The following is a 26623-nucleotide window of genomic DNA, read 5'->3' as shown; positions in this document are numbered from 1 at the left end:
GGAGAAACAAGGACTTAAATCTTTATTGAGGTGCGTAAATCATGAGGGGAATACACAAAGCTTTCCCCCAAAGGCAGACAGCTCCATGACTCTATCGATGCAAAAGCGGGAAAATGGAACAACTAAAAATATACTATGGAGGAACGCAGTGAAATATGTATTTTTTTTTGTATACATTTTTTCGCTGATTGAGATCCGGATCGATGTTAGTCTTGACCGCATTTTATCTTACACTATAGATGCTACTTGACCGCTAAGCCCTTTCAAATGCTGTGTCGTGCCCAGTACTGTATACTAAATATACTTGTCTAATTAATATCGGTGTAAATGTTTGGTAACACAAATAGCGGTGGCCAGTGCTATCATGTTTGCTGTTGTGTTTTGGGGCAGCAGGCTGAAGGTAGCAGACACCAACAGAATCAACAAACTCATTTGTAAGGCCAGTGATGTTGTAGGGATGGAACTGGACTCTATCACAGTGGTGTCTGAAAAGAGGATGCTGTCTAAGTTGCATGCCATCTTGGTCAATGTCTCCCATCCACTGCATAATGTACTGGGTGAGCACAGAAGTACATTCAGCCAGAGACTCATCCCTCCGAGATGCAGCACAGAGCGTCATAGGAAGTCATTTGTGCCTGTGGCCATCAAACTTTAAAACTTCTCCCTTGGAGGGCAGACACCCTGAGCCGATTGGCTGGTCCTGGACATTTCATAATTACTGGCATAATTTCCATATTACTATTTAACTATTTATGGTTCTATCACTATTTATTACTTATGGTGCAACTGTAACGAAAACCAATATCCCCCCCGGGATTAATAAAGCCTGACTATGACTATGACTATGAACATGACGGGAATAATTTTGACAAAGCCCAATTTAGTTTCACTTTACTGGCGGAAGGCTGTCAGTCTACATTATCTTACAGTCGGAACATCGTGGACTCATCAAACTGGGGGGAGTGAAGGGACAAAATTCTGATTTTTACCTGAGCAGATGACACCAGCATCATTGCAGTGAGACAACGCATAATGACCCCAAGTGTAAGATCTACATTGCCGCAGCATTGTTTCGTTTCCGTTGCACTGAATATTTTGGACAACAACGGGTCCGGAACCTGCTCCAAAGTGACCCCACCTCGGAGCATCCACCGCTTTACCGCAACCCAGTTCCCGGCACACCACAGTCGCGTCTTGTTGGTCCCAATTATAACTATGCACAGTCCCCCAGATTCCCACGTAGTGAACTTCCAGTCTCCCGGCGCATCCACTGCCTCCGTCCATCAACGTCAATTTCACGCTTTCTGAAAAATATCAGTTAATGAGAGCTCAATCTTTAACGTTAGTTTAAGATTGCGGCTACTCGATGCTCAGTGAACCGTTTCTTCTGCCCACCCACCCCAAGCACTTAAACTCTGCAGGTGCCATTTTATGATCAAACGAGCTATCAGGCTGTGGCAGACAACCCAAGAACTGCTAAACGTGAGAAAAACAGACAGTAATCTAGTGATCATCCCGAGAACCGCGAGTCATCCGGTAGTTGCGGAGAACCAAGCGATTCCCAGAGAAAAAAAAAAGATGAGCTGAGGGGTCGCTTTCTCTTTTCGGAGAAAAGCTGTTAGACTGCTCGGGTCTGTGTCCCACTGCACTCAGCCCTTATCAATTGAGTGATAATACCCAAACTTGTTAGGCCGGGAGGAGACACTCAACTAACTGGGGCCCAATGGAGAAATTGTTAAATTAAGTCAGAACACGATTTCAGCTTCAACACTCAAAAATAAAATAAACTGTGTGAACTCCTTTAAGCGTTTGGGCAATGTCAGCTGAGTCATTGCTCTGCCCAATCACTGCACGTGAAATGAGCATTCACCTCTCAGCGTGATTTTCAGTGACAATCAGACCCAGCCCTACGGGTAATGATAATTAAGAAAGATTACCTGACCGGTCAGGCTGACAATCCCCTGGAAGCCCTAAAACGAGAAATACATAATTAGATTTAGTTGTGGAGCGGTCGCGTTGGGACGTGGAAGCGGATGTGTTCATGGGAGGCCGGTTATCAAACTTATAAAGCCATCAGCGAGAAATGTCTTAATGATGTGAGGAGTATACCGAACTGTTATAGAAGAGTGTTTTCACTTTCGCTCATATTTGTTTTTAATGACACCATAATCAAGAGTAGACAGCTGTTATTTCGCATCGTGTTTTTGCATGGGAAATTACTTTCGGTGTGCTGACATCTGGACACATCCTCACATTGTGAGTTTAGAGGTCACATCTGTTTAGTTGTCTTCTATAACACCTGTGGATGGCCGACGACTGGTCCACCTCTACCATTGCAGGGCAGGTAAGATACAGAAAAGTAGATGTTATGACCCCGCTGGTTACCCAACCCCACTCGCGACATCTCAAATTAGCCCAGATTAACTGGATCTAGCCAAACAATAAAAAGAAAACAGTCATAGAGCACTACAGCACAAAAAAACAGGCCATTCAGCCCAGTATTCCCTGCCTGCCTCGTATTTTGCGTAGTCCCGTCTACCAGCACCCGAAACATTGCCCTTCGTAGCTATCCGACCTATGTACCTATCCAAACGTCTTTAAGTGTTGCAATTGACACCACAACCACCGATAGTGTTTACGGTTCTTTACGCTCGCGCCAGTGTCTATGTTTAGAAATCTCCCTCTGATTCCCGGTAACTATATAATCTTTTACCCGAACCCATCACAAAAGCTGAGGGAAAACTCCTGCATATACTTACTCTATCTGTACTCTACATAGGGGTGTAAGGGATGTCTAGGGAGGGGTAGCATCTCTGGTGGGAGGGCCTGCCGTGCCCATTTCAGGACAGCTCGCCACCTTTGTTCCCCACTTGGCGCTCAGCTCTCACCTGTGGCTCCAAATAGATGTAACACGCGCAGCGGCCACACCCCGGTGAACAGTCTCGGCAGACGGGCCAAACCAAGTGAGCGAAGCCGATGGGTCTTTGACCCTCGGGTAGGTAGGAGATCTGTCTTTCCCAACGTGTGAAGTCTGGCCATGGCGGATTCAGCTGAGGAGACCGATTAATGGCCCAACGGTCAAGAAGGCAGTCCCAGTAGGCGTTGTGGACCGCTAAGAGCACGACAAGACACTTAGACGTCCTGGTCATCCATTGCAGCAGGAGAGGTCTCCAGCCGTAACGGTTGTCCGTGCCATTGTATCAAGGTCTCTTCTGCCGAGAGAGCGGGATTGCCCCCGTGCAACGGCTGTTCCACTTAAAACTCTATCACGCAGAGGTTTCTGTTGTGCGATTCACAAGAACTGCACAACAGCATGTATTTTTCGAATCCGAAGGACTACCAATTACTCTACATAATTTTGTATGCCTCTATAAGCTCTTCCCTAAATACCATCCAGGGAATAAACTGCAAATCTATTTAACTTTTTTCTGTAACTCAAATCCGCCAGTCCTTGCAACATCCTGAGCAGCGGTGCGAGAAAGTTTGTGAACCTTGTAAAAAAATATGAACAGACCTTTACATGTCCTAAAACTAAATAAAGAGAACCCAGTTAAATAAATAACACAAAATCACAAACACAAGGAAATCTGCTGGTGCTGGAAATTCAACCAACACACACAAAATGCTGGTGGAACACAGCAGGCCAGGCAGCATCTATAGGAAGAGGTACATTTGACGTTTCGGGCTGAGACCCTTTGTCTGGACTAACTGAAAGAAGAGATCGTAAGAGATATGAAAGTGGGGGGGGGTGTGGGGGTGTCGGATCCACCTCTCCCCCTCCCACTTTCAAATCTCTTGCTATCTCTTCTTTCAGTTAGTCCTGACGAAGGGTTTCCGCCCGAAACGTCGACTGTACGTTTTCCTACAAAAACACAATACTTGTTCATTTATTTATCAAGAAAAAATATCCAATTTTACATGTATTTTTTAGAAAAAGTATGTGGACCTTTGTGTCCAGTAACTGGTATGACCCCCCTTGTACAGCAATAACTGTGGGATATTGGTGAGCTTCCTCATATGAACTGCTTGCTTCATGTGCTTCCAGAATATTTCTATAGGATTAAGATCAGGACTTTGACTCGCCCATTGCAAAACTCTAATTAACCTCTTTCTGAACCATTCTGGTGTTGATTTACTCTTGTCTTTCGGCTTGTTGTCTTGTTGTATTATTCAACATCTCTCAAGATTCAGGTGTCGGACTGTTACCCTGACATTCTCCTGTAAAATGTCTTGATACAATTTCTAATTCATATTTCCTCTACGGTTGCAAACTGCTCAGGCCCTGAGGCAGCAGAGCAGCCCCGAACCATGACGTTCATGGTTCACAGCTTGGATGAGATTTTGGTGTTGGTGTGCATTGCCCCTTTTCCTCCAAACATAGCAATGTGTATTTCTGCCCAAAAAGTTCTACTTTTGCCTCATCTGTCCACAGCACACTGTCCCAGGAGCGTTGGAGAACATCCCGGTGGTCTGTTGCTACCTTGAGAATCGCAGCAACGTTTTTTTTTTGGAGAGCAGTGGTTTCCTCCATGGTGGATACTTGAACAGAGATTTCCGCAGGTATTTTGCTGTTATCCTTAGGTTCTTTTTCACCTCCTTCAGCATTACATGTTATGTTCGCGGTGTGATCTTTGCAGGATAACACCTCTAGGAAGACTATCAGCATTTGTAAACAGTTTCATTTACTGTGGACGGATGAACACTCAGGTCTTTAGAAATGCTTGTGTAGCCTTCGCCAGCTTCATGCATTTTTACAATTATTCTTCTAAGAACCTCTGAACATTTTGATCGAGGCAGGATGCACACCAACAGATCTTTCCCCAGAAAAGCTGACCTTGCCTGATTTTTTTTTGCAGTGCAGGTCACCTGCACAGCACGCACTCCAATATAGTCACATTGATTGGAACACCGGACTCCGAATAGCTTTTGTGGAAGGCATTACACCAGAGGTTTGTATACTTTTTTTTCCAACAAATGCATGCAATATTCGACCATGTTTCTCAACATGTAAATGAACAGATACAATGTGCTCTGTTGTTTATTTGATTGGGTTCCCTTTATTTAGTTTTAGGAATACGTGAATATCTGATATTACATTTTAGGTCATATATTTGCAAAAATATAGAATATTCTACAGGGTTCACAAACGTTCTAGCATCACTGTATTTTTACTCTGCATTTCTTCAAGCTTATTAATATCGTTCCTATAGTAGATGACCAGTACTGCAACCATTACTGCAAACTCAGCTTCACCAAGGTCTTAATACAGCTTCGACGTAACATCCCTACTCCTGTACTCAAGGCTCTCATTTATAACGGTAAACGTGCCAAAAGCTTTCTTTACGATGCGCTCTACCTGTGATGTCATATTCGTGGAAGTATGAATCTGTATTCCCAGATTCATTTGTTTTTCCGCACAAATCAGTCTGACCATTCGTTAAACTAGTTTCTTCTTCTGAAGTGCACAGCTAATATTTGTTTGTATTAAATTGCATCTGCCATTTCTCATACCTAGTCCAGATCACTCTGCAAGATTAAACAGCCTTCATCGCTGTTCACTCTGCCACCAATATTGATATTATCAACAAATTTGCTAATCCATTTTATCTTATTGCTAATAATGGACCCAGCGCTTCTCCTTGCGGCACACCACTAGTTACAAGGCTCCGGTCGGAGAGTTCTGGCCCTGGATATTTGTTGTGATGTCACGCTAATTATTTATTCCGGCCCAAAGGCGCTGCTTGCCACCCATGGGAATGCATGAGCCCAAACCTCCGCTCTTAGTTCCCATGCACTGCTTGTATTTCTGGTGCTTCGTCTGACGTAAACACCGATTTTCATGATGTTTGTCTTCAAAGGCAGATACACCGTTAGATGATCCGTTTTCCATATATATTAATCTTAATGGTCTGATCTCTGCGAATCATTTATATCTGTTTATTTGAAATGATTAGATGATATTGCTCATGCCATATCAGCATAACACTTCTCTTTCCTAGCATTAACTACTACATAAAAGGTAATTGATCCGTTCCAAGACTCTGCTTCAAAATAACATGCTTTCCATTATCTCCACTTAGGCACTGCAGAGATAACTTACATATTAATATTTTATGTGTTTAATGCGAGATGATAATACAACGTTTACAGGTTGCTTCCTCCTCATTTTGGGTCATCTGGCAACAACAGATTATGAAAGGCCCCCACGTCTGAATGCTGGGAACAACTTGCTCCCGTGATAGGAATAATCCAATACATTGCCATTTGCCTGTATCTTATGTCTACTAACTGGAAAAAGTTTGGTGATGTTCATAAACTTCAAGGACACTGATAAACTGCGTGACCCGTGTTCATGCTTTTGTATTCTATTTGGTGAATGTGGACAAGGAAGTAGTAAAGAACCTGATAAATATTGTAACGTCAAATCTCAGTCAATGGAATGTTTATCGGTCAAGACCCTCAGTGGAAAGGAAATAATTGGGATGTTTTTTTTTATTTGTTAATGTTTCATAAAGATCCTTCAGCGGTTTAGTGAAAGTTGTAGCAATATCAGACCTACTCCCACCGTTGTTTAACTCTAGATCTGGATAATGGAAAATCAGTCTTCTAATTCTTGTCTTCGCTAAGGATAAAAAGAAATTAATTCAATCTTTCTGTTCATTATTCAGTTCAGTTCAGGAAAAAAAAAACACAAGATCATTATTCTCAGTACCATATTTTCCTTAGGCCCCCGCACCTAACCTCTCACGAGTTAACTGTCCTTTGGCTGCATTTATCATTGCACTGATAAAATTAACTTAGCAATCGAAAAGTCATTTGTCTCTGTGTGGAAATCAGAACACCAGGGAGAATCACTGCGATATGACAAAGTGAACGTAGACATTTCACATTTTGGGCGCCACAGTCCCGAGGAGTTATCGGATTGGGTAAAGGTGGTTGGCGGTGGAAGAGTTTAAAAGAAGTAGAAGGGGTAGACGACACATTTTACACTGGACGGTTTCAAAGAAGACATTGGATTGCACTTGGCAAGGACCGAGAAAAATAAGTTAAATTTAAGTCGTCGTTTTCTGACTGGGCCGGTGTTGGAGTGAAGATTTAAGGCTTTGGCTCATTGAGGCTTCCACGAGGAAAAGCCGTGTTTTAAATGTATTATTTCACTTATTGCATCTTCTCCGTGGATTGTCACCTTGCCGGAGAAGCTTGTGTGGTCCTGTGATCCCGAGAGCAATGCCGTCTGGAGCTATGCTCCTGGGAGGATCACCCATGGCGGTAAGGTCGAGGGTGAGGTCCCTGACAAAGAACATTCCAACCAAGACCTCAACGGTGGAACAGGGGGACGAAGTTACTTCGAACTCAACGGCTGTGAAGGCGGATGAAGGCTGCAACAAATCCATCAGTTCCAATCGTCGTGGTTTCCATGTCATTGGAATCAGTTGGTTGATTTGTGAAGTATTGTGTGCTTCTTGGAGTGCAACATAAAGTACATATTAAACAAATACACGCCCAGGCGTCTTCGCTCTGTGGGCCACTTCTTCAGAACGAAGACCATCATCCTCGCCCTCGAGGGATAGCCAGGATGGTTGCATATTTGGAGCAGTGCGGCGCCAGATTTGATACTGAAATGTTCCCCTTGCCAGTTGTGAAACTGCGGAGAGACCTCCTGTGTCCGTGACGACTAGACCTGCATGAAGTTCATCCAGCTGCAATTCTAAGAGACAGTGTTTAAGAGTTGGAGTTGGAACTGAATAAACTCCGGATCATTTAAGTGAATTAGGGGTTGTTAGCCGGGACATACAGAAATGTATTAGCACCCACGGTACAGGACACAGATATCTGGCTGGCCATCAGGAGCTGAAAACAGAATAGTCAACCAGTGCAAAGTACGTCTGTGACTGGTATCCTCAACAACAGGTACAAAGCTTTTCATACTTTGGGGAAGGATTACTTAACAGAAGGAAGCCGGAACAGACAGGTCTCTGGCGTCGAGTCTGACTATGCGGTTCAAAAAGGAAGGGGAGAAGAGGGCGAGCAGTGATGATGGGTGATTCAATGGTTAGGGGTACAGAAATGAGTTTCTATGGTAAAGAACAAGATTCCCAAATGGATTCTTGCCTGCTGGGTGACAGGGTCAGAGATATCTCTTGTCAATTCCGCAGCGTTCTTAATTAGCGGATTGAGCAGTCAGAGTTCTTGGTCCACGTCAGTAATAATGACATGAGTGGGATGGGTGACTAGGTCCTGCAAAGTAAGTTCAGGGAGTTAGGTGTTAAGTTAAACGACAGATAAACTGTAGTGAGAGCTCACTTTTTGTTGGATAATTGCGCTCTCTTCCAGGGAAGTTGGGATCTGTACAAGAGGAGTGGTTTGCACCTGAATTGGAGGGAGATTAATATGCTTGTGGGAAGGCTGGCTAGTGCTGCATAGGGCAGAGAGGCTGTGGTTGGTGGAATTTTAACTGTAGTTGCAATAAGATGGGAACCATAGTGTCAAAAGATCACGAAGGTAGTCGAGTAGTTCTGGAGAATGATTCTTGCCTGCTCAAAAGTTCAGGAATTAATAAATTGAGAAGGGTGGGACTAATGTTCTGCACTGCGGATAGTATATTCAATGCAAGGAGTGTTGTTAGAAATGCTGAGAAGTTTCATTAATGGACCATCCGGCAGAATTATGATATTGCACCCATTAGTGAGACTTGGTTGCGGGAGGACTGGCAGCTCATTATTCCCAGGTTTCGTTGCTTTAGACGTGATAGGGCGGGGGGGATTAAAGGAGGAGCGATCGGATTCCTATTCAGGAAAATGTCACGGGAGTGCTCAGTTAGAACAGTTTGGATATCTCCCCTAGTGAGGTTTGATGAGTCGAACTGAAGAATATGAAAGTAATACCATCTTAATAGGAATATATTATTGATACTTTTATACTTTATACTTTATTGTCGCCAAACAATTGGTACTAGAACGTACAATCATCACAGCGATATTTGATTCTGTGCTTCACACTCCCTTGAATACAAATGTTTTAAATCAGTAAATATTAAAATTTTAAATTATAAATCATAAATAGAAAAATGGGAAGTAACGTAGTGCAAAAAAAAATACGAGAGGCAGGTCCGTATATTTGGAGAGTAGGGCCCAGATCCGGGTCAGGATCCGTTCGGCAGTCTTATCACAGTTGGAAAGAAGCTGTTCCCAAATCTGGCCGTACGGGTCTTCAAGCTCCTGAACCTTCTCCCGGAGGGAAGAGGGACGAAAAGTCTTTTTGGCTGCGTGTGTCGTGTCTTTGATTATCCTGGCAGCACTGCTCCGACAGCGTGCCAGGATAATCACCCAATCGTACACGTGATTAGAGGAGACAATATATAAGAAGATCACAGGGGAATCATAAGGTTGTGATGAAGTTGATTTTAAGTTTCCTCTTGTTGATTTATCCTCCCATTTTGTAATTGGGTTGGAACGGATTGAGGTGGTCAGAGAAGTTTCCTAAATCAGTAATAGAAGTCCCAACTAGAGAGACTGCTATACAAGACCATATGTTAGAAAATGAGCCGTTTGTGTTGGACAACACTTTGCATCCAATTATCATAATACAATTCGATTCAGGTAATTATGAAAAAGGTTAGATTTGGTCCTCGAGGTGCTATTTTAAATTGGGGAAAGGCCAAATTCCGTTGCATCAGAAAGGATCTGGCTGTGTAGTCTGAGACATGTTGTTTTTCTGGCAAAGGTGTACAAAGTAAGAATGAGATATTAAAAAGTGAAAATTTGAAAATACAGTTTGTACGTTTCTGCCTTAGTAAAAGGCAAGAATAACAAGTTCAATATACTTTAGTTTTTGAGAGGTGTTGGGGCCTGGTTAAGGAACGAAGGATTCGCGCAGCAGGTATAGGCCGACTGGAACAAATGGGGTACTTGAGCAGTATAAGGAATGCAGTGCAAGGATTCAGGAAGGCTAAAAGAAGGCTTGAGTTTTTTTTTTCTTGCAGAGAAGGTGAGGCTGACATCAGAAGTGAAAGGTTATCGCAATGTATACTACGAGACCGTACACAATATATGTATTTGGACTGATAGCGATTGGGGATAGTCAACATGAGTTTGCTCGTGGTACGTCGTGTCTAACCAATCTTACAAAACTTTTCGATTATGTTCCGAGGAAAGACGCTAAAGGCAAAGCAGTGGATGTTGTCCACATTGACTTTGCAAGGTCTTTGACAAAATCCCTCATGAAAGATTGGTCAAGATAGTTCAGTCGCTTGGCATTCAAGGAGAAGTAGTAAATTGGATTAGACATTGGTTTTTCAGAAGGATCCACAGTGAGGATGTATACGATTGCCTGTCACACCGGAGACCTGTGACTTGTGGCATGCCATTGCGATTGGTTAGACGAGCGATAGCGCACAAAGGCGTGCTGTAGACGAGAGGGATCTAGTAATACAAATCCATCGTTCGGTGAAAGTGGCGTCACAGGTGGATAGGGTCGTAAAGAAAACCTTCACAAAACAATATATTGAGTACTGGAGTTGGGCTGTTATGTTGAAATTCTATAAAACATTGGTGAGACTCAAATTGGAAAATTATGTGCAGTTTTGGACCATAAGACATAGGAGCCAGTTAAGGCCATTCAGCCCATCAAGTCTGTTCTGCCATTGCATCTTTACTGTTCTGGGATCCTACTCACCCCCATAAACACACACGAAATGCTGGAGGAACTCAGCAGGCCGGTCAGCATCTATGGAAAGGGAACACTCGAGATTTCGGGCAGCGACCCTTCAGCAGGACGTCTGCAGAACACTTGTCCATAGATGCTGCCTTGCATGCTGTCTTCCTCCAGCATTTTCTGCGTTTTGCTTCAATTTACACCATCTACCGATTTTCTCCTATTTCATACTTAACACTATACACCTGCCCTCTCGCCATATCTTTTGATGCCCTGACCAATTAGAAAACGATCACCTTCCGCCTTAAATATACGCAAGGACGGGCTTTATGATCAGTTGAATCTCCACTGTAAATTACCTCTTTTATGTGGGTGGATAGTACAATCCACGCCAGTAGATTGAGAAAGAAGGAAATTGAAAAAGGAATAACTTATAAAGGGGTTGTTGCTGATCAGCGCAGACTCGGTGAGTGGGAGCGGAGCGTTGCATGCTGCTTGTTTGCATGACGATATAACTCTTTTCCGACGGTGAATTTAAGGCATCTTTATTTGCAGTGGCATATATAATGGGACAAAATGCTGCCATTTAAAGTTCTACAGGTTTACATATATTTAAATGCTAACGTATATTACAAATTAATGTTGAAGTTTCTTAGCTGCTCACTTAACGATGAGTTCTGAATAATAATTGTAGCGTGAATTAGTGTCAGTTAGTGTCCAATTTCTACTTATGTCTTACGGATGAAATAGCCATATTTTTGTATTCTGACTCGTTTTAGTTATCCTTAAATACAGGAAATTAGTATGCCCTCGGATATCACAATCCCGAGGAAGAAGTATTCATAGTCAAAAACTTTATACTTTCCTCGGAGTGAAACGATTGTGAAATACATCTGCGATTAAAAACTTACAAATGTCATATTCCATTTTAAAAGCAGGTGCCAACGACAGAAATATGCAACAAAAAAGCTAAAGGTAAAAAATATACATAGTGACGCTCGACAAAAATAAGTTCGCGTCAGCCGAATAAGAGAGAAATATTTTATTCCGCTTTCTTTCCATAAATGTCCAGCAGGCAACTGAATGTTAGCTCAATTTCTCATTTGTTTGATGGTACTGTCCTCCAGAAGGTTCCCGCTATTTGATAGTCAAGCAATAGAAGTTTGGAATAAAATATTTGAAAGGTAATAAAGAATTTAGTTGCGTGTTTCTTTTACTAAAATCATCCCCATCGTTTAACTTGGGCAGAGGAAAACGGAATGTGGAATAAAATGCAACAGCTCAGGAAATGCGATTCCTCACGTGCATATAATGGAACATGGGAAAGTACATTGTCAAAAAAAGTTTGATTGCTATTCTCAGAACGAATAAACGTAAAAACGGTATGTTTTAAAATCAATTTGATATATAATCACACATAAATGAAGCTATTTGATAACTAACTGAATTCCATCACATTATCTTGTGTATGGAAGTTTCACTGTTAGCATCCTTCAAATAACACAAACTGCTAGACGGACATGCAGAACAGGCAGCATCTTTGGAAAAGAAAACGTCAACAGTCGACGTTTCGGGCCGAGTCCCTTCATCAGGACATTTTTGTGTATATTCCTTTAATTTCCTGCAACTGCAGACTTTCTCTTGTTTTTAATATTAAGTGTTCTGTGCATATCAAAATGAATTTCGTAATGAAAAACGTATGCAAAACCTGAACCTAAATACCTTGTCCAAACTCGTTCTCTTCACTGTGCTGCGTGGTGATAGTCACAGCGGTAATTAATAATTACCAGTGATAGGAATGGGTGCGAGCGTTCAGCCAGGAACAGCTCCGGCATTGGCTGCGGCTCAAATTCACTGAGTTAAGTAGACTGCACTTCAGTGTGTTGTTTCGGAACAGTAACTACTCTTCAGTTCTGAAAAAACCCTGATGAATATTCTGCTCATAATATTGGTTCAGATCACCCGCAAGTTTGCGGATGGGGGGTTTTACGAGATTAAGAAATATAGTTCTGAAAGGAGATAAAGAATACAGTCGCCATTTTCACAAAATTCTGCACGGTAAATTTAACCCGGACAAAGGGACCACGAAAGTGGAAGAAAGTTCAAAATCATAACATCTGCGATTCTTCACATCTATAGATTAGAACTCGGGAAAATACACTAAGAAAAGCATGTGTTTGCTTTCTCCTGGGCGTACAAAAGTGCTGAATGAAAATGCAGAATTAAATAATATCTCATATTTGAAAATAAGATATTTGAAGAATAATTAATCTGCAGCACTGTCTGGAAGTTCCACTGTTACCATCTTTCAAATGTATTTAAGAATAAAACTAACAGTATGACTATGACTATGACTATTAAGTTTAACAGTGTTCGCTGTATAACATGAAATATGTGAAAAGCCTTTTCAAAATCTGAAATAACTGTTTTTTTTAAATGTTCACTTCATGGCATCACGTGCTGGTAGAGAGTGGTGTAATTCATAATTTCCAGTGATCAGAATGTGTGCGAGGGTTGAGGCTCTAACGGCTACAGTTTCGGCGTCTGTTCAAACTCAGTAAGTTATATCCACCAAGCTCTGGTGCGCTGTGTTCCAACAGTTCTTGCTCACCAAGTCTCATATTAACTCAGATTACTAATCAATTTAGCATATCAATTCACAGATGCTAGTGATGTGGCGTTTATGAGAAACACCCCCATGGACGGTCCCAAGCAGGACAGCAAAAAGAGGAAAGTTGGGCCTGGGGCGAACAACCAAATCCCAAAGAAACCCAGTGCTAAAGAAAGAACAACAGAAGTTCCTAATTTCTGTCTCTAGAACTCTAGCGAGCTGCTATCGGCGGCCCATGCCCCGGTAGGTCTGATGGGCTTTAGTAAGTGTTTATGACATCGAGATACACAACGACGTTGTTTACTTGCAATTTCACTGTTTACTGTTTGATAGAAATCTCAATGAGAAGTTCAAAATCTGAAGTCCATGATTTAATAGACACACTTATAAAGGGCCAAAACGATATGAAATCATGCTAACAAAAGAGAAAGAGAGGGGAAAAAAAAACTCCAAAAAATTATTCAGTTTAACTACAAAGTTAATACAAAAAATCAGTGCTCCATTTCCATCATCTTGAAATAGAAATAAATCAGCCCGTTTTCTGATCTCGTTTCTCATTTGTGTCTGATTATGAAATCACTTTAAGATTTGATTTAGATAGGTGATCAATTCACAGGAGAAAGACATTTTCCGCTGTTTAAACATATCCACATTGTTTCATTACAATGTCAAACTTGAGAGAGAATCACATTTGTTTATGCATTCCACACTCCACATCTATTGGTAACAGAGCGATAACATTACACAAAAGTACTGTAGACATTAAGAACAAAAAACACGCCAGTAACAGAATAATCTCAATACACTCACATTTCCAGATCTGCAACATAAGCAGTGCCGAAAAGGACCACAGCATTGTTGTAGTAGTCAGTGATAGCGGTGGTTCTTGAGTTTAAACCTTCTAAAACGTTCTGACATTCCGATTGATCTGAAAACTCTTTGACACCCACTTTTTATAGTAAAAAATCTCGCAGTAGATTTTCACAATATGTAGGCATGAACGACAGTTTACTGAATGCGCCAATGAGAAAGGACATATCCTTTCATGGACTTCTCGGATTCATTTTCACCTCCTCCTAAGAAACCAATGAACTGAGTAAAGTCATTGGCCCGATATTTGCACTCTAAAAGCATTTGGTCCTTGTTGCCGCCAAGACGATTCAGACCATTGCGAATAATGTGTTTCAGGTTAAATGGTCATTGTTTGTGATCATATTTATCATTTTCACCTTCCCACGGCATAGTTTACCACTCTAACAAATGCTTCCGAGATCCAGTCCCGACGCACACTATCAGCAGTCGCTTGAAAACGCCTCTCCGTGCTGAATGTCCTTTAATTATTTTTCCTGTGTAACCAATATTCATGGGACCAAAGAACAAAAATATTATATCTTATCATCCATCTTTATGCATCTCCGTCTCTCAATGTCACACCAAATATTCTATGTTATTTCCGTACGAAATGACTAAAGACAAATTGATGTCATTTTCCCGGCCAATAAAAGTCACTTTGCAGAAGTTTCTCAATCGCCTAGGAGGGAATAAGATTCTCCAGCATCCATGATCATATTAATGTGCCTTAAAATGTACTTTACGTCTAATATTTTGAGCTTTCAGCATCTCTCCATATATTTCGCTGGGACCATCATCCCCAACACTGCGTAATGTATTTCTTTCACGGATACGATTTCTCCCTCACACTGTTGCATACCCTACGTTGAAGATTCTGATATGCCCCCAATTCACGAAGACCTTCCTTCTTAATGTTTTTACGTGCGTGACAAAATTTTACAACAGTAAAGTTTTATTTTCAAAATATCTTTACGTTCACGGATAAAAATCCAGCTGCGCGGAGTCAGCTACTCTAAAACGATGTAGAACGATGAGTGACAGAACAATTTGCACGTGACAGGAGGAGCCAGACACATTTGAAAGTTGGCAGGTAAGTACTTATTTGGAGAGAACAAAAGGTCGTGCTATTATGGGGTGGAAGTTCCCGTGTACTGTCTGTTCCTTTTTGACTACCAGACTTCAGTGAAAGCAACCCACAGCAATGCAAGCACAAGCTAAGTTTGCTTTTCCTTAATTCTATGCCATCCGTTTCATTGGACGGGTAGTATTGGCAATAATGGCGTGATATGCCCCTGCCATCTGATGTAGAAGATCAGGGGTCAGGAGTCCCTGCACACTATGTTTGGTGAGGTCTTTCCTATTTCACCTCATCTCAGACAGCGTGATTCAGTTGAGGGTGCAGACAGACGGCAGAGATGGTTTTAAATAGCAGTTTCAGGGAGGTGGTCACACCAAACTCTTGTGCCTATGTACCTCTGAAAAATACAGCTTTGCGTGTTTGAGACGTGGGTTCCTCTCCAGACGGTAAAAGGCAGAGCTTGCCAGAACACTGCAACAACTGCTGGCAGAGTATTTAAATTTCACTTGGGTAAAAATGACATGGGATTCTAAAAGCAGAGATACAGAGAGTTGTTTCTATGGCTCAAAATTAATTCCGGGATGATTAGCTGCTTCCATGGTGCCAAGGTCAACAAAGTCTCTGGGCGGTCACGTGACATTATGACAGGGAGGGTGAATCTCCAGGGATCGTAATGGCAGTAGTATGGATCCAAATCTGATATCAGCAGTTGCGGAGATTGAAGGCAAGGCAGAGTTTACAAAATTTACATCTGAAAGGAAAGACAGGCAGAGACAGGTTAAGGAATATTGTGTTACAGATAGACTAAAGTGTGTTCATTCCAAAACAAGGTGTGTTAGATGTAAAGCAGGTGAACTAAGAGCCTGGATCAATTCATTATCTATGATGTTGTCTCCATGTTAGAAATATGGTTGTGAGGGTGCTGGACTAACAGCTCAACTTTCTGGGATTTCAATATTGGACATCTGATAGAAAAAGGAGTAAATAAGGTGGGGGACTTGCATTATTAATGACAGAGAATGCCACAGCTGACTTCACAAGGGGACATAATGGAGTTCTTATCCACTGAGGTAAATGTGTAGATCGAAGAAAGACAAAAGCTCAGTCAGTCTGGGGGAGTGTATAATTGGCCTCCCAATAATCACTGGGACTGGTGAACAGATATGAAGGCAGAATATGGAAAGATCTATATGACCCAATATTGCTTCAGGGGATGTCTTTAATGTAACAATATAGACAGACAATCAATAAGGGAAGATCCTTTCCTGGGGCAGAATGATCAATTCAGATTAAGAGGGTGACTGAGGAGAGGTTACAATTGCATAACTAAAATGAAAAATATTTATGTAAGAGTAAAAAAAATGTACTTTCCTTCTTTATTTACTAATGACGAATTCACAGAAGAACACAGGATTAGTATGACTGTCATGGTCCGGTCCGTGAAATTTGTGTTCCTGTTCACGGTCCGGTCCATGGTTCCTTGTTCCGGGGTTTCTGGTTTTCCCGAATTTCTGTTGTCCGCATGATTCTCGTTTTGGGACTGAGGCATAAATGCCTCTGCAAACCAGGGATTCCCTGCTGGACTGTTCTGTTCGTCTCCTTGTGTTTCTTCCCTCGCCTGACTCTCTGCCATGGATATTTCGCCTGTATACCCCGCCTGTACCGCTGATGTTTTACCACCGGAGGAAGTCTGGAGCCTTGTTAAGTCAATATAAGGAACTGTCTTTTGTTGTGTGGAATTGTCTCTCTGTGTCCACGCCTTCGCTAGGTAAGTCTGGCCTTTTGCCCCTACCTAGTGTTGGGAACTGTGTCTGTGTCCTCGCCTTAGCAAGGTGGGTCGGGCCGTTTGCCGCCACCTTGTGTTGGGATCTGCCTCTTCGTGTTCATATTCTGTGTATGAGTCCCGACCCTACATCTTGTTCCCAAGGAGGGGTCCCGGCTCTGTGTTCCATACACCTGTCTCCTCTAGTCTCAAGCTCCTGAAGGCCCTCGTCCATTCCGTGCCTCGTCCAGTCCTATCCGAGTCCTGTCCATGTGCCTTTACCTGTCCTTGTGTCTTGCCCTACCCAGGAGTTCCGCAGCCAAGCCATGTTCTGCAGCCTCATCTTGTCCTTGCTTAGTTCTGCAGTCCGAGCCCAAGTCATGTCCCAGGTTCTGGGTCCTTGCCCAGTCTCTGGCTCGAGTCCATACCCAAGCCTCGTAGTACCCAAGACCCAAGACCCCAGTCTGCAGGCCTCAAGACCCAAGATCCCAGCCTGCAGGCCTCAAGACCCAAGACCCCAGCCTGCATGCTTTAAGACCCAAAACCCCCAGCCTGTTTGCAAGCCTCAAGCCTCAAGACCCCCAGCCTGTCTGCAAGCCTCAAGCCTTAAGACGCCCGGCCTGTCTCCACGCCTCTAGACCCAAGAGCCCCAGCTGATATCAAAGCCTCAAGCCTCAAGATCCCCAGCCTGTCTCCAAGCCTCAAGCCTCAAGACCCCCAGCCTGTCTCCAAGCCTCAAGCCTCAAGACCCCCGGCCTGTCTCCAAGCCTCAAGGCGCAAGACCCCAGCCTGTCTCCAAGCCTCAAGACCCCCAGCCTGTCTCCAAGCTTCAAGCCTCAAGACCCCCAGCCTCCAGTCCTGCAGTCATGTCATGTCCTTGCCTGGTTTAGGGCCGAAGTCCGATGCAAGACGCAGCTTCTGGGTCCTTGTCCAGTCTCTGACTCGCGGTCTAAGCTGAAGTCTGCATTCTTGTCCCTGCTCCTTGTCTGTATACTGTCACGTCCCTACTCCAGTGAAGTCCTGTTCCTTGTACTTAAGTGTCTGTGTCTTGCATTCGGGTCAGCTTCCAACGACCTCCCATTGTGACAATGAGCTACTCCAATGCACATGGCCATTTTTAGTTCAAGAACTGGATTATGTGGAGTATTTTTGAAGAACAGTCATATGAATAAATCTCCAGAGACTGATGTGATTTATCGCAGTGTAGGGAGAGAGGCAAAGGTGAAGACTGTTATGTCTTTGATGAAGATCTTGTCTACCCACAAACAAGCTGCCAGGGGAAGAGGAGAGAAGTGAATGTTTCCCCTTATTTAAGAATGCAAGTAGGTTAATTCAAGAAACTTAAATCTGGTGAGCCTTACATCTGTGGTAGAGTTTTTCTTTTTAAGTTTCTGAGTGTTCGGATTAGTATGGTGGAATTTAAAATCAAAATAATATGGTAAGAGTGACAGACTACATAGTTTTCCGTAGAGCAAGTTATCTTTCACCAACGGCACATAGCTTTTCAGAACGTGACAATAGCTGTTGATGAGAGTTGAACAGTGGATGTTGTCTACAGGGACTTTAGTAACCTGTTGAAAAGCGTCTCTCTGGAGGGTTGGTCGGGAAGAATAGGAAGAATAAAATGGAGAGTAATTTGATCGCTTGGTTTAAGAATCCACTTGCCCATAACTGACAGAGGGTTGTGATTGAAGGATAGTAGTCTCGCAGGAAGAGAGTATCCTGTAGTGTTCCACAGTGATTGGTGTTGGGAGCTCAGTGGTATGTGATATAAGAAATGGGTTCATTTGTAAGTTTGTTCATGTCACAGATACTGTGGAGGCATGAAGAGTTGTGACGGACATCAAAGGACAGTGCATGGCACACATGCATTTCATGATTCAGGAATTAATGAAGCTGTTGTACAAAACATTTGCTTGGTATATGGAACCCTACCCTCCATTATGAAGGTGCGGGTATTTTAAACAGGGTGCTGAATAGTTTTACGAGATTACTGTCTGTGTTGGATCGCTTAAGCTCTAAAGGGAGGTTAAATACGTGAGAAATATGTTGGTTGGTGTGTCAGAGACTGTAAGGAGACCTGCCCAGAATATATACAACTGTAAAAGGCATAGATGAGGTCGGAAACCAGAATATATATTCCATTTAATTAATATCAAATACTTGAAATTGCAGCTTGAAAATGAGGGGAGGGGAAGTATGAAGACAATGTACAGGATAAGTTGTTTACACATAGGCAGTTAGGTGCCTGGGATGTGCTGACAGAGATAGTAGTGGTGCTTCTGCCAGGAAATGGCGGAGCACACTCGATGGGCCCAGTGGCCTAATTCGTCTCCTATATCTTATGGTCTTGCGGTGTTATGAACACATGTGCTCACAACCATGTCGCTGTTGCCAAGCCAACATAAGACGATTGCTGTGAAAATATCTCAGTCCCCTCAGGTGATGTATTTGCTTATTTAGCCATAAAATGAGCATTGTCTACCTTTATTTATACAGGTATGTTTTTTTTTTAATAAGGTGTAACACTATATGCTGTATGACACATTGGTCACACATGCTATACATACATCCACAGCGATGAAATGTTCTGAGATGTTGGTGTTGAAGCATCTCAGTTCCTGTCTGAGTGGCGACATGGAGTCACTCCAATTTGTCGTGTGAAGTAACAGCAGATGCCATCTCATTGGTTGTTTGTACAACCCAGAAACAGCAAAGATGCATACATATCTTCATCAATGAAAGCTCAGCATGTAATACCATCATCCACAGAAAACTACTCAGTAAGGTCCAATACCTGGGCCTCAATGCCCGCTGATGCAATTGGACCTTAGATTTCCTCACTTGCAGACACTAGTCAGTTCAGATTGGCAAAAACATCTACTGCCCAATCTCCATCAGCACAAAAGCATCACAGGGACGTGTGTTTAGGCTCCTGCTCTATTCACTTTATACCAATGACTCTGTGACTACGTACACCTCTAACACTATATACAAGTTTGCTGATGACACCACTGTAGTGGGCCGTAGAAAAATTGTGACGCATCCGCATACAGGACGGAGCGTGAAAATTTGGCCGAGTGGTTTAATAGCAACAAGCTCTCGCTCAATTTCAATAAGACCACTACTTCAGTGGAACTCTCCAGGACAAATCATGTAAATATTATTGTAAGAAAGCATGTCAGTAAATCTTTCTCCGGAACCAGCGGAAATTCGACATGGCATCAGATCTCTGGAAAACTTCTTCAGGTTTGTGGTGGAAAGTGTATGAACTGGCTTCAATATGGCCTGTATGAGAATGCCAAAGTGTTTGCGTGGAAAATCCTACAAAAAGGAAATAGTACATTACGGACAAATACCTTCCAACCATTGAGCACATTGACATGAAAATCAGATTCAGAATCAGGTTTATTATCACCAGCATGTGACGTGAAATGTGTTAACTTAGCAGCAGCAGTTCAATACAATACATAATCCAGTAGAGAGAAAAAATATATACAATAAAAAGTAAATCAATTACAGTAGATATATTCAATATATGTTTTTTTTTTAAAAAACGTGCAAAAACAGAAATACTGTATATTTTTTTAAAAAGTGAAAAAACGTGAGGTAGTTTCCAAAGATTCACTATCCATCTAGGAATGAATAGCACAGGGCAAGAAGGTGTTATTGAATCACTGAGCGTGTGCCGTCAGGCTTCTGTACCTCCTTTCTGATGAGAAAATGAGAAAAGTGAGAAAATGGATGCCCTGAGTTCTGGAGATCCGTAATAATCGATGTTGCCTTTCTGGGACACCGCTCACTGTAGATGCCTGGGTTACTTTGTACGCTAGTACCCAAACTGGAGCTGTCTAGATTTACAACCTTCTGTAGTTTATTTCGGTCCTGTGCAGTAGCCCCTCCATACGAAACAGTGATGCAGTCTGTCAGAATGCTCGACACGGTACATATATAGATGTTTTTGAGTGTATTTGTTGACATGCCAAATCCCTTCAAACTCCTAATAAAGTACATAGAACATAGAACAGTACAGGCCCTTCGGCCCACAATGTTGTGCCGACCCTTAAACCCTACCGCCCTTATAAACCCCCACCTTAAATTCCTCCCTAAACCTGTCATGCAGTCTCTTAAATTTCGCTGTGTGTATCTGCCTCCATTACTGTCAGGCAGTGCGTTCCACGCATCAAACACTCTATGAGCAAAAAAAAACCTTCCTCTAATATCCCCCTTGAACTTCCCACCTCTTGTACTGAGCAGTGGTGCCCTGCGGAAGAGCGGCTGGCGGACCACTCCATCTATTCCTCTTAATATCTTGTATATATCTATCACGTTCTCTTCTCATCCTCCTTCTCTCCAAGAGTAAAGCCCTAGCTCCCTTAATCTCTGATCATAATGCATCCTCTCTAAACCAGGCAGCATCCTGGTACATCTCCTCTGTACCTGTTCCAATGCTTCCATATCTTTCCTATAGAAAACTGACTAGAACTGGACACCGTACTCCAAGTGTGGCCTAACCAGAGTTTTATAGAGCTGCATCATTAGCCCGCGACTCATAAACTCTATCCCTCGACTTATGAAAGCTGACACTCCATAAGCTTTCTTAACTACCCTATCTACCTGTGAGGCAACTTTCAGGGTTCGATGGACATGCAACGCTAGATCCCTCTGCTCCTTCACACTTCCAAGTATCCTGCCTTTTACTTTGTACTCTGCCTTGTGGTTTGTCCTTCCAAAGTGTACCACCTCACACTTCTCCAGGTTGAACTCCATCTGCCACATTTCAGCCAACTCTGCATCCTTTCAATGTCTCGCTGCAATCTTAGAGAATCCTCTACACTATCCAAAACATCACCATCCTTTGTGTCATCTTCAAACTTGCCAACTCACTTTCTACCCCCACATCCAGGTCGTTAATAAAAATAAAGAAAAGCAGAGGTCCAAGAACCAATCCTTGGGAGACTCCACTAGTCACATCCCTCCACTCCGAATGTACTCCCTCCACCACCTCTACTTTCTGCAGACAAGCCAATTCTGAATCCACCTGGCCAAACTTCCCTGGATTCTATGTCTTCTGACTTTCTGAATAAGCCTAATGTTTGGAACCTTGTCAAATGCCTGACTGAAATCCATGCAGATCACATCCATTGCACCGCCCTCGTCTATATGCTTGGTCACATCCTCAAAAAATTCTAACAGGCTTGTTAGACACAATCGGCCCTTTAGAAAGCCATGCTGACAGTCCCTGATCAGACCATGATTCTTTAAATGCCCATAGATCCTATCTCTAGGAATCATTTCCAACAGCTTTCCCACCACAGACGTAAGGCTCACTGGTCAATAATTACCCCAACTATCTCTACTACTTGTTTTGACAAGGGGATAACAATCTCCTCCTTACAATATTCCGGAACCATTCCAGTGGACAACGAGGGCATGAAGATCCTAGCCAGAGGCTCAACAATCGCTTCCTTTGCCACGTGGAGAAGGCCGAGGAATATTCCATCAGGCCCCTTGGACTTACCCGTCCTAATGTATTTTAACAAATCCTACAACTCCTCTCCCTAAATATCAACATGTTACAGAACATCAACCTCACTCATATTGTCCTCACCATCATCAAGTTCTCTCTCATTGGTGAATACCGAAGAGAAGTATCCATTGAGGACCTCGCTCACTTCCACAGCCTCCAGGCACATGCACCCTCATTTTCGATAATTTGTCGTACCTTCACTCCTGTCATCATTTTGTTCTTCACATAATTAAAGAATGCCTTGGGGTGTTCTTTTACCCTTCTAGCCAAGGCCTTCTCATGACCCCTTCTTGCTCTCCTCAGCCCCATCTTAAGCTCCTTTCTTGCTACCCTATATTCCTCAATAGACCCCTCTGATCCTTTTCCCCTAAACTTCATGTATGCCGCCTTCTTCCACAAGTCTAGATTTTCCACCTCACTAGTCACCCATGGTTCCTTCACCCTTCCATTCTTTATCTTCCTCACTGGGACAAATTTATCCCTAACATCCAGCAAAAGATCCCTAAACATCGACCACATGTCCATAGTACATATGCCTGCAGAAACATCATCCCAATTCACACCTACATGTTCTAGCCTTATAGCCTCATAAGTTCCCCTTCACCAATTATAAAAGTTTCTGTCATCTCTGATTCTATCCTTTTCCATGATAGTGTTAAAGGACAGGGAGTGGTGGTCACTGTCTTCCAGATGCTCACCCACTGAGAGATCTGTGGCCTGACCCGGTTCATTACCTAATACTAAATCTAGTATGGCATTCCCCGTAGTCGGCCTGTACACATACTGTGACAGGAATCCGTTCTGGACACACTTAACAAACTCTGCCCCATCTAAACCCTTGGAACTAATCAAGTGCCAATCAATATTAGGGAAGTTAAAGCCACCCATCATAACAACCCTGTTATTTTTGCACATTTCCAAAATCTGCCTCCGAATCTGCTCCTCGGGATTTCTGCTACTACCAGGGGGCCTATAGCACACTCCCAATGGAATAACTGCTTCTTTCCTGTTCCTGACTTCCACCCATACTGACTCAAAAGAGGATCGTGCTACTTTCCATACCCTTTCTGTAGATGTAATAGTATCCCTGACCAGCAGTGTCACCCCTCCTCTCCTCCTCCCCCTCCCATATCCCTTTTAAGTCACTGAAATCCAAGAATATTGAGGATAGCCCCCGTCTTGCCTTTTTTGTAACTGCATCAATATGTTGGGTTCAGGTTAAATGCTTAGAGATCTTGACATCCAGGAACTTGAATCTGCTCACTCTGTCCACTTCGAATCCCTCTGGTAGAATTGGTATGTGTTCTTTCGTCTTTCCCTTCACTAGTTAGCTTATCTCACTCGAGTACGCCGTCGAGCCACCACCTGAGATTCTACCAACAATGGTTGTATCGTCAGAAAATTTACAGATGGTATTTGAGCTATGCCTAGCCAGACAGTCATGTATATATAGAGAATAGAGCAGTGGGCTAAGCACACACTCCTGAGGTGCGCCATTGTTGATCGTAAGCGAGGAGCACATGTTATCACATCTCTGCACAGATTATGGTCTTCCAGTTAGGAAGTTGAGGATCCAATTGCAGAGGGTGGTACAGAGGCCCAGGTTCTGCAACTTCTCAATCAGGATTGTGGAAATGATGGTATTAATTGCTGAGCTATAGATGATGAACATCATCTTGACGTAAATGTTTGTGTTGTCCAGGTGGTCGAAAGCCGTGTGCAGAGCCATTCAGATCACGTCTGCCGTGGACCTATGGTGGTGTTAGGCAAGTTGCAATGAGTCCAGGTCCCTGCTGTGGCAGGAGTTCAGTCTAGTCATGACCGACATCTCAAAGCATGTCAATGTGAATGGTAGCAGGCAATAGGCAGCAAGGTAGCCCGCAAATTATCTTCTCAGGAACTGATATCATCAAAGATCCTTACCAAAGAGGCCAGGCTCTTTTCTCACTGCTGCCATCAGGTAGAAGGTATAAGTGCCTCAGGACTCGCTCCACCAGGTTCCTGAACAACACATTTTGTTTCTGGTGTTCTCACAACCAAACATCTCACATGAAGGGCTCTTCATCTTGTTAATTCCTGCTGCAGGGATGGGGTATAAAACAATATTATAGACATTACCATTTCTCTGGAAATTAGAATTGGGTATATAGATTCACATTGCTAGCAGCAGAGTCAAGTCCAAAAATTGATATGAGAGATGTGTGGAGCCAGATTGAAAGTCATTCCAATGTAAAAGAAAACCGCATCACGTGACAAGTACCAGAAGCACTCAATAGGCCATCTAGCAGTTGTTGGCTCAGAACTAATGTTGCATTTGTCCGATGACTTTCTGTTTACACCATAAAAAGTGATCAATGTGAAAACTGCTAACGTAAAGAAAATGGAAAATGAAAAGGGAAGAGCAAATATAATTTAAGGAATGTTCAAACAAAGACAGATCAGAACCTATAGAATTAATATCATCATCTTTTAACTGACAAGTTCAGCAGCATTGGAACACTGAAATTTGTAAATTTGATGTTGATTTGCATATGAAACTGCAGTGAGAGGAACAAATAGATCAGGTGCTGATCCTCAAGCTTCCAGAGATACTTTAAAGAAAGGTGCTTGGATAGGTGATGGAAAAGTGTTTGGAAATTATATGCTCTGAGGTGCAGTATTATTCTTTTGGGAAAAATAAAATGCAGTAAATCGAGAAAATGAGTGGGTAATGTGGCCAGAATGGAAGTTGAATTTATGATAACAGGCTAAGATTTTTCTACACCACAGCCTCTTCATAATGATTCTGCCATAATTCTCCATTCATAAACAGAATTATATTGATGTAAATTATGCCTATTGACATGCAAGTGTCCTTGAGTGGACCATATTATAAAAAAAGCAGTTGAGAATTCTGCGCACACAGTATTTATCAAAGGACGGGACAACTTCTACCCATTTCACAAAAGAGACTTTTCTTATTTTGGAGACTTCCCCATTTCATCTCCCAATTTCAGCATGCCTCTTAAACACACATTCCACTGTTAAAAATGAAAATTGCCACACCATTCCTTTTCTGAAACACCTGGTATAATTATAGTTACAATTGCTGTATATCATAGCTTTTCTTTTCTACACCATATACAAGTTAATTTGTACATAAATCAAACTTCTGGATATATTTCACACAGCAACATACGACAAGAGTATCAGTACAAAACATCAACTGATGATTTATTTCCATCCATGTTGCCTGATCTGCTGAGTATCTCCAGCATTTTGTCTGTGTTGTTAAAAATTCAAATAATGCTATAAGATTTCAGGGTATTAATGATACTTAAATATGAAACAGTTTTTTTTCTGTTAATGAACCATAACAATTTAGACAGTTGAGCTGTAATTATTCATTTGGAAAGAGCTGTTTGCTTAATGTCAGGTTTTACACTCAAGTACACACAAGAGTGGGGAGCTGGGGTGTAGTTTGGGGTTCTCAAGTTTAACTGTCGTTCATTCTTTAGGGCACTTCTCTGTTTCCGTGGATGTTTGCGAAGACAAAGCATTTCAGGTTATATTGTTTACATTTCTTTGACACTAAATTTGAACATTGGACCTTTGAACCTTTGAGTGCAGTGTGCTCTGGCTGTTTGCCAGTATTGTATGAATTACACGATTTGCCATTGCAATTGAGTTTGCCCAGTTGTCAACACCTTGAACTGTAACAGAGCAACAAAACAATCATGTTCTTTTTGAGCATTCCTGGCAACTTGCACAGATTTCAGAGAATATAATATACACTCAATGCAATGAGCGGCAACTTGTTTTTCTTACAAACAATTAGAAAGGAGATTTTGAGACAGTGACTATTACACGTTTTTAATATGTTATTCCTTGTATATATAGACCTCTTGCCACATTCTGCATTGAGACTAAAAAGGTCTCAGCAAAACATGTTTATCTGTTGAGCTGGCAGGAAACACCTGCTATCATGGCGTATGCTGAAAAGTATCATCCATTTTATCATTTCCTCTGCTGTATTGATATGCCAACTCTATACTTCGCAGCTGGCTGAGTTCTGACTAAGTAGTTTATGGGTCTAATTTCTAATTCAGACACTAAACCAAAAAGCCAATGTTGGAATGTTGAGTTTGCTGTTCAAGG

The sequence above is a fragment of the Mobula hypostoma genome, chromosome 8 (genome assembly GCF_963921235.1).
Source record: "Mobula hypostoma chromosome 8, sMobHyp1.1, whole genome shotgun sequence".
Lineage (NCBI taxonomy): Eukaryota > Metazoa > Chordata > Chondrichthyes > Myliobatiformes > Myliobatidae > Mobula > Mobula hypostoma.
Note: the sequence above shows the minus strand (reverse complement) of the source record.